At 32.3% G+C, this 11,127-nt stretch overlaps 2 pseudogenes; both read right to left on the reverse strand.

Annotated features, from left to right (window-relative positions):
• Nucleotides 1-6,952: 6,952 nt before the first annotated feature.
• LOC118609513 lies at nucleotides 6,953-7,071 on the reverse strand (annotated as a pseudogene).
• Nucleotides 7,072-10,744: 3,673 nt separating this feature from the next.
• Nucleotides 10,745-10,863, reverse strand: LOC118609679 (annotated as a pseudogene).
• Between the last annotated feature and the right edge of the window lie 264 nt (nucleotides 10,864-11,127).

Consider the following 11,127-nt stretch of genomic DNA (forward strand, 5'->3'; position numbering starts at 1 on the left):
TAGCATTAACATCATGTTAGTTTTTTTCATCATAACTTTGAATATTAATAGGGTAGAGCATCAAGTGTTTTCTTGGAAACATTTTCTTTTATTTGCATAAGTAGCATAAGAAATTTTTCCTAATCAGCATCTTAGAAGTTATTCAGTTTTACTTAAGAGAATTTGTGAGTGCTTCATTTTACATTCATTTTAGACTGTTACATTTTTCTGTTTTTTTCCCACATTGTTTTTGGTTTGGTTGTTTTTGGATTTATGTGAGATATCTGTTATAATCTAGCTGCTTAAACTTATTTCTTATTTACTCTATTGTTCTATACTGATTGAGTGACAATTGAATTGACTGTTGTATTTCTTCAGCCACAGAGATGAAACTTTAGAACAGAATAAACAGGCAAACATGACTCCATAGACGCTGGGGATGTAGAGCAATAGTAATCACCGCTTAAATCAATCAGGGTTTGCTCCTTTAGGACATGCCTTTTTCATTGTGTCATAATAATAATTTACGAGAAATGTTTGTACCAGAAATGTAAGGAGACACCCATAGCTTTGAACACTTTGTAATTCATATGAAGGTTTTGGCTCCTGAAGTCAGCAGATTTGGATTTGATGAAGGAAAATTGCTAATCATCACCCCATTCTTTCTCAGATGAGTGAGGTAGCTTTAAATGAAGTCTAGCCTCATTTACAGCAAAACAAAGCCAACTGGGACAGAAGATAAGGTCTAACTTTCTATATACGACTCTGTGGGTCCCCTGTCTATAAATATGGATGTCTCAAAACCAATAAAAACAAACATTATATAAAATTATTGGCCTTTACTGCATCAGTACTATTGATATGTAACCTGTGATATGAACAAGAAGCCATTGTCGACAGAATGTGGAGAGAGAATAGTTTCCTACAAGGAAAAATGTTAGACAAGGGTGCATGTTATTTCCCTATTTATTTAATCTGTACATAGAACATATACAAAAAACTGGGCTAGGCTCAGAGAGAGGAAGAGTAAAAATTAGTAGAAGAATTATCAATAACTTAAGATATGCAGATGACACCATGATATTGGCAAAAAGTAGCAATGATTTTAAATGGCTTCTGATGAAAGAAAAAGAAGAAAGTGCCAAAACAGGACTGTAATTGAACATTAAGAACACAAAAATTATGACTATGGAAGAAAGACACTACTTTAATATAGACAATGAAGGCATTAGATTTGTTAAAGATTTTGCTTACTTTAGGTCAGTCATCAATTCAAATAGGGACTGCAGCCAAGAAATCGAGGGAAGGCTGAGATTTGGAAGGGCGACAATAGAAGAATTAGAACAGATTACCAAGAGCAAAGATGTGTCATTAGAGAACAAGGTTGAGATCATTCACGCCCTTCTATTCCCAGTCACAATGTACAGATGTGAAAGTTGGACAGTGAAAAATACTGATAGGAAAAAAAATGACTTATTTGAAATATGGCATTGGAAGAGAGCTCTACAGATACCTTAGATCACCAGAAAGATTAACAAGTGAGTCCTAGAGCAAATTAAGCCTGAAACTTCACTGGAAGCAAAAATGACAAAACCGAAGCTTCCTAACTTTGGGCGTATCAACAGGAGACAGGATTCCTTGGAAAAGATAAATAATTCTGGAGAAAATAGAAGGGAGAAAAAAAAGAGGAAGGCCAAATATAAGGTGAATTGACTTCTAAAGCCACAGGCATGAAATCAACAGGAGCTGAGCAGGGCTGTTGAGGACAGCATATTGTGGGCATCACTCATTCATAGGGTTGCCAGGAGTCAGAGCTGACTCAATGTCACGTAACACATACATACAGACATTGTTGACTATCATTTGGGAAGAAAGAGCATAGTAAACTAAATTTGTATAAACTTAGTGCACTTTATTACTAAAAGTTCTGATTCCAAGGTCTAATATTTTCTTAACCAAACATCTTTAGACCGTGTAGTTCTTTACAATCATTGTGTTATGCCCATGAAGTTGCTCTTCCCCTTCCCAATCGCTCAAGGCTACAGGGTATAAGAGTTGTGTCTGAGCATTTATCACTTTACTCTTTTTAGCACAGAGGTGACTTAAGCAATGTCTAGTCTACTTGGGGTGTTAATATTGTGTGTTTGGAGTTCTCTCCAGTCCATTACTTTCTGAATCAGTTCTTTGTTTGCTTTGCTATTGTGACAAACTTTTAAACTGCAACTCTTTCTAACCCAATTGTTAGGGGCTTGGCAGCATTTTAACATCAGCCTTCTCAGCCTCCAACTGATCCTCAAATTGATTTTACAGATTCTCCCATAGAATGGCTAAAGGTTTTGGGATTCAAGTGATGGATTGAGAAAGCAGGAACTTCGTCTTGCCTATGGATTCATGGAACAGTTTTTGTTGATAGGAATGAATTTAGCATTTTCTTCACCTTTCCAACCTAGCTCCTTTCAAACAAATATGCAGTACCATGTTATAATGCTAGGCATATTACAATGCTGGGAAGATTACTAAACTTTTGTTGGTAGAGGACAGTGGGCAATCTGAATGAATTTTACATGGGAGTGTATATATGTATATATGTTTAGGGGTGTGTGTGTGTGTGTGTGTGTGTGTGTGTGTGTGTGTGTGTTTTATGATTTTGCCATGTTTGCTCCTCTCTCTCCACATACACATATAATTTGGTGAATCACTTAAAAGTGAATTGCAGAAAAAATGACACCTCAACTCCAAATACTTTGGCTTGAACTTCTAAATATAAATATTTTCCCATTTAACCACTATTACAAATAAGAAGATGAGTAATAATTCAATAATATTAAATTATATCTATTTCATATTCAAATTTCCCAAAATTTCTTTTATAGCCAGTTGATTTTAAAAGCCAAGCTCTAATAACAATTAATATCTTGCATTTAAATTGTTATATCTCTATATCATCTTTCCACCTTCTGATCTCAAATTCTTCTCTGACATTAACTTTCCAAATTTGTCTGTTGATTTCTTCATGATTTTAGTTGGGTTAAAAAACACATAACAAAATTTGCTCTTATTACCTTTTTAAGTGTACAATATAGTAGTGTTAACTATCTCCACATGGCTATGCAACCGATCGCTAGAACATTTTCATCGGTCAAAACTGAAGCTACATCCATTGAACAAAAACTCTTTTCTCCTATTCCCAGCTCCTAGCAAGCACTATTATACTTTCTGTTTTAAGTGTTTGTCTGCTTAGATACTTGATATGAATGGAATAATACAGTGTTTGTCGTTTTGTGACTGGCTTATTTCACTTAGCATAATGTTTTCAAGGTTCACCTATGTTGTTGCATATGACAACATTTACTTCTTTTTGAGGCTGAAATAGTCCCTTGTATGTGTATACCACATTTCCTTTATCCATTTATCCTTCAGTGGGTACCTAGGTTACTTTCGTCTCTTGGCTATTATGAATAATGGTGCGATACGTGTACAAATACCTCTTTGAGATTCTATTTTAAATTCTTTCGGATACATACCAAGAAGTGGGATTGCTAGATCATGTGGTAATTCTGTTTTTAATTTTTTTGTGGAATCATCATACTCTTTTCCATAGTGGCTGTACCGTTTTACATTCCACTAAGTGCATAAGAGCTCCAATTTCTTCCCATCCTTGTCAACACTATTTTCTGTTTTTGATAGTGGCCTTCTTAATGGGTATGAGGTGATATCCCATCATTATTTTGATTTGCATTTTTATGATGATTGGTGATGTTGAGCATTTTTTCATATGTTTGTTGACCGTTTGTATGTTTCTTTGGATAAATATCTATTCAAATCCTACACACATTTTTAATTGGGCTTTTTTGTTGTTATTATTGTTGAGTTGTAGGTGTTCTTTTTATATTCTAGATATTAACTTCTTATGAGATATATGGTTTACAAATATTTATCTCATTCCACAAGTTGCTGTTTCACTTTATTGAGTGTTTATTTTGTCGTAGAGAATTTATATAGGCAGATTTATCTATTCTTTGCATTTGTTGCCTGTAGTTTTAGTGTCATATACAAGAAATCGTCACCAAAACCAATGTCATGAGGCTTTTCCCCTAAGTTTCCTTCTAGGTGTTTTATAGTTTCAGGTCTTATAATTAGATGTTTAATCCATTTTGAGTTAATTTTTGAATTATCTCATGTAAAGTAAGCTTCTAACTTTATTCCTTTACATGTAAATATCCAATTTTCTTAACACCACTTGTTGAAGGCACTCTCCTCTTCATATTGTATAGTCTTGACATCCTTCTTAAAGATTATTTGACTATATACAACAGTCTATATTTGTGCTCTTTACATAATTCCATTGATTTTTATGTTTGTTCTTATGCCAGTATCATACTGTTTTAATTTCCGTAGCTTTGTAATATGTTTTCAAATTTGAAAATGTGATACTTCTAGCATTCTTTTCTTCAAGATTGTTTTGGCTATTTGGGATACTCTGAAATTTTATATGAATTGTAGGATGGAATTTTTCCTATTTCTTCAGAAAATGTCATTGGGAAATTATATTTAATCTGTATATTGTCTTGACATATTAAGTCATGAACATAGATTTCTTTCTATTTATTTGTATCTTCTTTTATTTATTTATTTTTTTCATCTGTGTTTTTTAGTGTGTAGTGTATAAGTCTTTTGTCTCCTTGGTTAAGCTTATTTCTAAGGATGTATTCTCTTTCAGGCTATTGTAAATGGGATTATATTCTTAATTTCTTTTTTAGATTGTTCATTATTGGTGTATATAAATGCCATGGATTCTCATATGTTGATATCATATCCTGCAACTTTAAGAAGTCACTTATGAATTTTAAAGGTTTTGTGTGTGTATGCGCACACATGTGTGTGTGTATGAAATCTTTGGGTTCTTTACATAAAAGATCATATCATCTGTCAACAGAAATAATTTATTTTCTTCCTTTCCAAATGAATGACTTTTATTTATTTTTCTTGCCTAATTGCACTGGCTAGAACATCCAGTACTATGCTGAATAGAAGTGGTAAGAGTAGGCACCCTTGCTTTGTTCCTGTTCTTAGAGGAAAAGTTTTTTTATTTTATTTTTTATCATTAAGTATTATGCCAATTGTGGCCTTCTCAGATAAAACCATTATTATGTTCAAGTAATTTGCTCTTATTCCTAATTTGTTGAGTATTTTTATCATGAAAGGATGTTGAATTTTGTGAAATGCTTTTTCTGCATTGATTGAGATGATCATGTGATTTTTGTCCTTTATTTTGTTAATGTGGTTTATTACTCTGATTTGCAGATGTTAAAATGCCTTTGTATTCTAGGAATAAATCTCATTTGGTCGTGGTGCAATTCTAAAATATGAAAGTTTACAAAGTTAAGATTATTTTTAACTCATTTTATGGGAAAATCTGAGCTGACATGCTTGGATTCAGTGACAAAAACCTATTCTGAACTACTACTATGCCTTAGCATCTTTATTTATTACTTATTTCTTTAACTGCAGAGACATACTACTTGATAATGGATTCTTATGCTAGATCTCCCCAGGAATGTTACATCATATATAGCATATGTATTATATAATTCTACTATGTTACCAAAAATATCTAAATTCTGAGATTCTTCTGGTCTTGTGGGTTTCAGTTAAAAGTCTATGATCTAAATACATATATACAATTGACCATTGAACAACACGGGTTCGAACTGCATGGATCCACTTATACAGAGTTTTTTCAATTGGCCACAGTTCAATTGATCCACACAGTTCAAAACCATGTTGTTCAAGGGTCAGTTCTGTGGTTAAGAATCCAAGTATGCAGAGGGCCAACTGTAGTTGTAGAGATTTTTGACTGTGATCAGGGCCCCTAACTTCCATGTTGTTCAAGGGCCCATCATATTAGTTTATTGATCATATTTAAGCCATCTATAACTTTGCTTATTTTTAAAAGAAATTTAAAAGAAATTTTTTGAAAAAAAAAAAGCATGTCAAAACTTTTCAGATCAATTTTTTATTCATCTATTCTTCCTATACTTCTTTCAGTTATTACATTATATATTTAGGGGCTATAATAGTTTCCTGCATATGGTCAAATTTGTATTAGTTATCTATTGCTGTATTATAAATCATCACATAATTATTGACTTAAAACAACACATATTTATTATGTGGGTCAGTAGTCTAATTATAACTTAACTGAACTTTGTGTTCAAGATTTTATAAGACTGAAATCAAAGTTTCAGCCAGGTTGTAGTCTCATCTGGAAGTTCAAGCAGAGTATAACGTGCTTCTAAGATCTCTCAAGTTGTTGGCAGAATTCGTTTTCTTACAGGTGTAGAATGCGTGACAATTTGTTTCTTCAAAGCTAGGAAAGAAGAAAAAGAGAGAGAAACTGAAAAAGAAAGAGGGAGGTTGCTCGTTCAAGCCTCTGAATTTATGTAAAACATGAACTCTCTTTTAATGTGGTCACCTAATTAGGTCAGACCCACCTAAAATGATCTTTTTGATTAACTTAAAGTCCACTGATTAAAGGCCTTAATTTCTTCATATTGACTATACTCTTATTAATTAGAAGCAAAATACAGGTCCCGACCACACTCAAGAAGAGGGGTTACATGAGGGAGAGGGATCATCATAGAATTTTGCCTGTTTCAATTGTGATATATCACCTTATTCCATTATACCTTTTAACAAAGTGTAACTTCTTTTTTGTACTATGTAATATTTTCCCCTGTAAAGTCTATTTTTCCTGATTCAAAAAGTGCTACTTAGCCACCTTGGTTTTATTTGGGGTATGAATTTGGTAGTAAGTATGTATTTTTCAAGCCTTTTTTTTTTTTAAATTACCAGTATCTTTTAATTTTAACTTTTCTTTTCTTTTCTTTTTTTTAAGGTGAGGCAACACTTGGTTGACCTCACAGATTGCAAGGACCTTGTCAGCTTACAATCTTTTACTTTTTATTTTTTAAGCCGACAGCACCTGGTCTTCCTAGGTGGTCTCCAATCCCAGTACTAACCAGGCCTGACCTTGCTTAGCTTCTGAGATCAGATGGAATCAGGCATGTTCAGGGCAATCTGGCTGTAGACTTATTTTAATTTTTAAAAACATAATATTTCTGGATCTGTTTTAAGAACTATATAATTAGGTTTATCATTTTTACTGAGGGAAATTATGCTATGATAATATTTATTTTACCATCTTATTTCATATTTTCTACTTTCCATATTTTTAAATAGTTTTTTTATTCCATTTTTTTAAAAAGCATGTAGCCTACTCATAATTTTTTTCTCTCTCATACATGTTCATTGAAGTCCAGCCTTAGGTTAATTTTTTTTCCAATTTCTTGAGTTTATTGATATCTGTGTATTTTTCCTGAACAAGGCAACTATCATAACACGTTTTTATCCATATGTGTTTTTTTCCATCTCTCCTCCTTTTGACGCCCCATGGGCATCGTCAAAATTTTTTGTGATATTTCTTATCCTCTTTGTTTTTTTCCATGATTCCTTATTTATCCAATAGTAGCTTTATTAAGTTATCTCTTACTTTTCATATTTTATTAATTTTCCTGGATTTATGTATCTTCTTCCTGAGGTATTTCTTCTAAAAATGACCTTTAAGATGGGTCAGGAGAGAAGAATACTTATGTGAGAAACTGCCTGTATTTCTAATTTATTTTCCTCAATAGTTCTAAATTTTAAAATAAAATATGACCTGACCTTATCGATACTCAATCTTGGGCCTATGTATTTTCCTACTTTTTGTAATTCTTGTATTATTTTTCAAAATAATGTTAACCGGCACTCTTTTACTCCTTTGAAAAGCCATTAAACTTTTTAATTTTATTATTTATTTATCTGAACTCTTTCTCATTCTTCCCACCTCTGTATAATCCTGTAATGTCTCAACAATTTCATAATCTGACTTAAGAGCCCACATATTCATTTTCTGATAATATCCATTCTGTTTTTTAATCTTCTAGTGAGTTTTTCATTGAAAGTATTATTTTTTGAAAAATCCAATATTTTAAATTTGTTCTTTAAAAATTGTTTTATTTTATATTAGCTTAAGGTATACAGTACATTGGTTAGACGTTTATACAATTTATGAAGTGATCCCTCCAATTACTCTGAAAGCCATCTGGTTCTACACATAGCCATCACAATACTATTTACTATATATCTCTATGCTGCACTCTATATTTCCATTACTATTTTGTAATTACTAATTTGTATTCTGCATCTCTTCACTTTTCTCACCCTCTAGCAATCACCAGAATTGTTCTCTGTATCTGCAAGTCTGTGTTTGTTTAGTTTGTTGTGTATTGTTTCTCACATAAGTGAAATCATATGGTATTTATCTTTCTCCATCTGAATTATTCACTCAGCATAATACGCTCTAGGCTCCTCCACATCATTGCAAATGGTAGGATTGTATTCTTTTATGACAAATATTCCATTGTATCTATGAACCATAACTTATTTATCCAATCTATTGAAGGGCCAATAGGTTGCTTCCATAACTTCTTTTGTAACTAGCACTGCTGAGAAACATAGGGGTGCATATATCTTTAAGAACTAGTGTTTTGGTTTTCTTTGTATAAATGCCCAGAAGGGGTATTACTGGGTTAAAAAGCCATTCTATTTTTAATTTTTTGAGAAAACTCCAAACTTTTTTTCTATAGTAGATGTACCATTTTGCAATCCCACCAATAGTGTATGAGGGTTTCCTTTTCTCCACATCCTCACCAACATTTATCGTTTTGGGATTTATTGATGATAGCCCTTCTGACAGGTATGAGGTGGTATCTCCTTGTGGTTTTAATATGCATTTCTCTGATGATTAATGACCTTGAATATCTTTTCATATGTCTTTTGGCCATTTGAGTTTCCTCTTTGAAAAAATACCTATAAAGGACTTCTGCCTGTTTTTAAATTGATTTGTTTGTTTGTTTGTTTTGGTGTTGAGTTGTCTGAGTTCTTTATAAATTTTGGGTATTAACTCCTTGTCAAATGCATTATAGGCAAATATCTTCTCCCATTTGTTAAATTGTTTTTTTGTTTTGTTGATGATTTCCTTTACTGTGCAAAAATTTTTAAGTTTAATGTAGTTTTATTTGTTTATTTTTCTTTCGTTTCCCCTTTCCGAGGAGATACAGCAGAAGAAAAATACCAATAGCAATATCAGAAAGTTTACTGCCTATGTTTTCTTCTAGAAATGTTATGGTTTTGGGTCTTACATTTAAGTACTTAACTTATTTTGAGTTTATTTTTGTATGTGGTATAAGAAGGTGGTCCAGTTTCATTTTTATTGCATTTCTCTATCTAGTTTTCCCAACATTATTTGTTGAAGAGATTATCTTTACCCCACTATATGTTCTTACTTCCTTTGTCATAGATTAAATGACCATATAGACGTGGATTTTTTTCTGGGCTCCTTGTTTTGTTCCATTGATCTATGTACCTGTTTCTATGCCAGTACCCCGCTGTTTTGACTACTATAGACTTACAGTATAGTTTTATATTGGGTAGTGTGATAACACCTACTTTGTTCTTTCTTGAGTTTGTCAGGCTGTTTGGGATCTTTTATAGTTTCATATACATTTTTGGGTTGTTTTAGTTCTCTAAAAAATGTCATTAATATTTTGATAGGAATTGCATTGAATTTATAGATCATTTTGGATCATATGGCCCTTTTAACAAGGTTGATTCTTCCTACTCATGAGCATGTTATATACATCAATTTATTTGTATCTTCTTCAATTTCTTTTTTCAATAACTTATAATTTTCCAAGAACATATTTTTTACCTCCTTGCCTAATTTGATTTCTAGGTATTTTATTGTTTTTGATATAATTGTAAGTGAGATGTTTTCTCAATTTCTCTTTCAGATAGCTCATCATTGGTGTGTGAAAATGCAACCAACTTCTCAATATTAATTTTGTATCCTGCCACTTTATCAAATTTGTTTATCATATCTAACAGTTATTTTGTTGGAGTCTTTAGGGTTCTCTCTATATAGTATCTTGTCATCTGCAAATAATGACACTTTTACTTCTTCTTTTCAATTTTGATTCTTTTTATTTCTCTTTCTTGTTTGATTGCTGTAGCTAGGACTTCTGATACTATGTTGAATAGAAGTGGCAGGCATCCTTGTCTTATTCTTGATCTTAAGGAAAACACTTTTAGCCTTTCCCCATTGAATAAGTTGTTAGCTGTAGGTTTTTTATATTTGGCCTTTATTAATTTGAGGTATGTTCCCTCTATTCTCACTTGCTAATAGTTTTTATAAAAAATGGATGCTGGATTGTGTCAAATACTTTTTCTGCTTTTTTTCACATGATCATATGGGTTTTTATCTTTCAATTTTTAAACATAGTATATCACATCAACTGATTTGTGGATATTAAACCAACTTGCGTTCCAGGAATAAATCCGACTTAATCATAGTGTACATATTTTTAATGTATTGTTGAATTTAGTTTGCTGATATTTTGTTGAGGATTTTTGTATCAGTGTTCATCAAGGATATTGGCCTGTAGCTTCTTTTCTTCCTTCTTCCCTTCCTTCTTCCCTTCCTTCCATTATAACCAGTTAAACTTCAGGTTGTTCTCTGTGTTGATTTTTTAATAATTTGGTTATAATTTTAATTTATTATTTTATTTTTCTTTATTTATTTTTTTAGGCGAGACAGCCCTTGGTTGACCTCATAGGTTGCAAGGACCTTGTCAGCTTACAATCTCTTATTTTTTAATTTTTACACCTATAGCATCTGGTCTTCCTAGATAGTCTCCCATCCAAGTACTAACCAGGCCCAACCCTGCTTAACTTCCGAGATCAGACAGGATTGGTCTTGTTCAGGGTAGCATGGCCATAGGCAATTTGGTTATAATTTTAATGTGGTCCTGGTAGGAGGCTAGCCCCACTTGTACCTAGCCCACCATCTTGGCCCTCTCTCCATAACTATAAATCTGATTATTCAGGGACCAAGAAAAATATACCATAATGTTTTGTTTTCAAATTAAATAAAAATTTCTAAAATACTAAGAATATGTCAGGCACTTAATTCTAATTAAAACACTTGTTTAGTACCTACTAAATATAAAGCATTGCTATGAGAGATAAATGTTATTATAAACACAC

Source organism: Rousettus aegyptiacus, unplaced genomic scaffold (assembly GCF_014176215.1).
Source record: "Rousettus aegyptiacus isolate mRouAeg1 unplaced genomic scaffold, mRouAeg1.p scaffold_m13_p_11, whole genome shotgun sequence".
In the NCBI taxonomy this organism is placed as follows: Eukaryota; Metazoa; Chordata; class Mammalia; order Chiroptera; family Pteropodidae; genus Rousettus; species Rousettus aegyptiacus.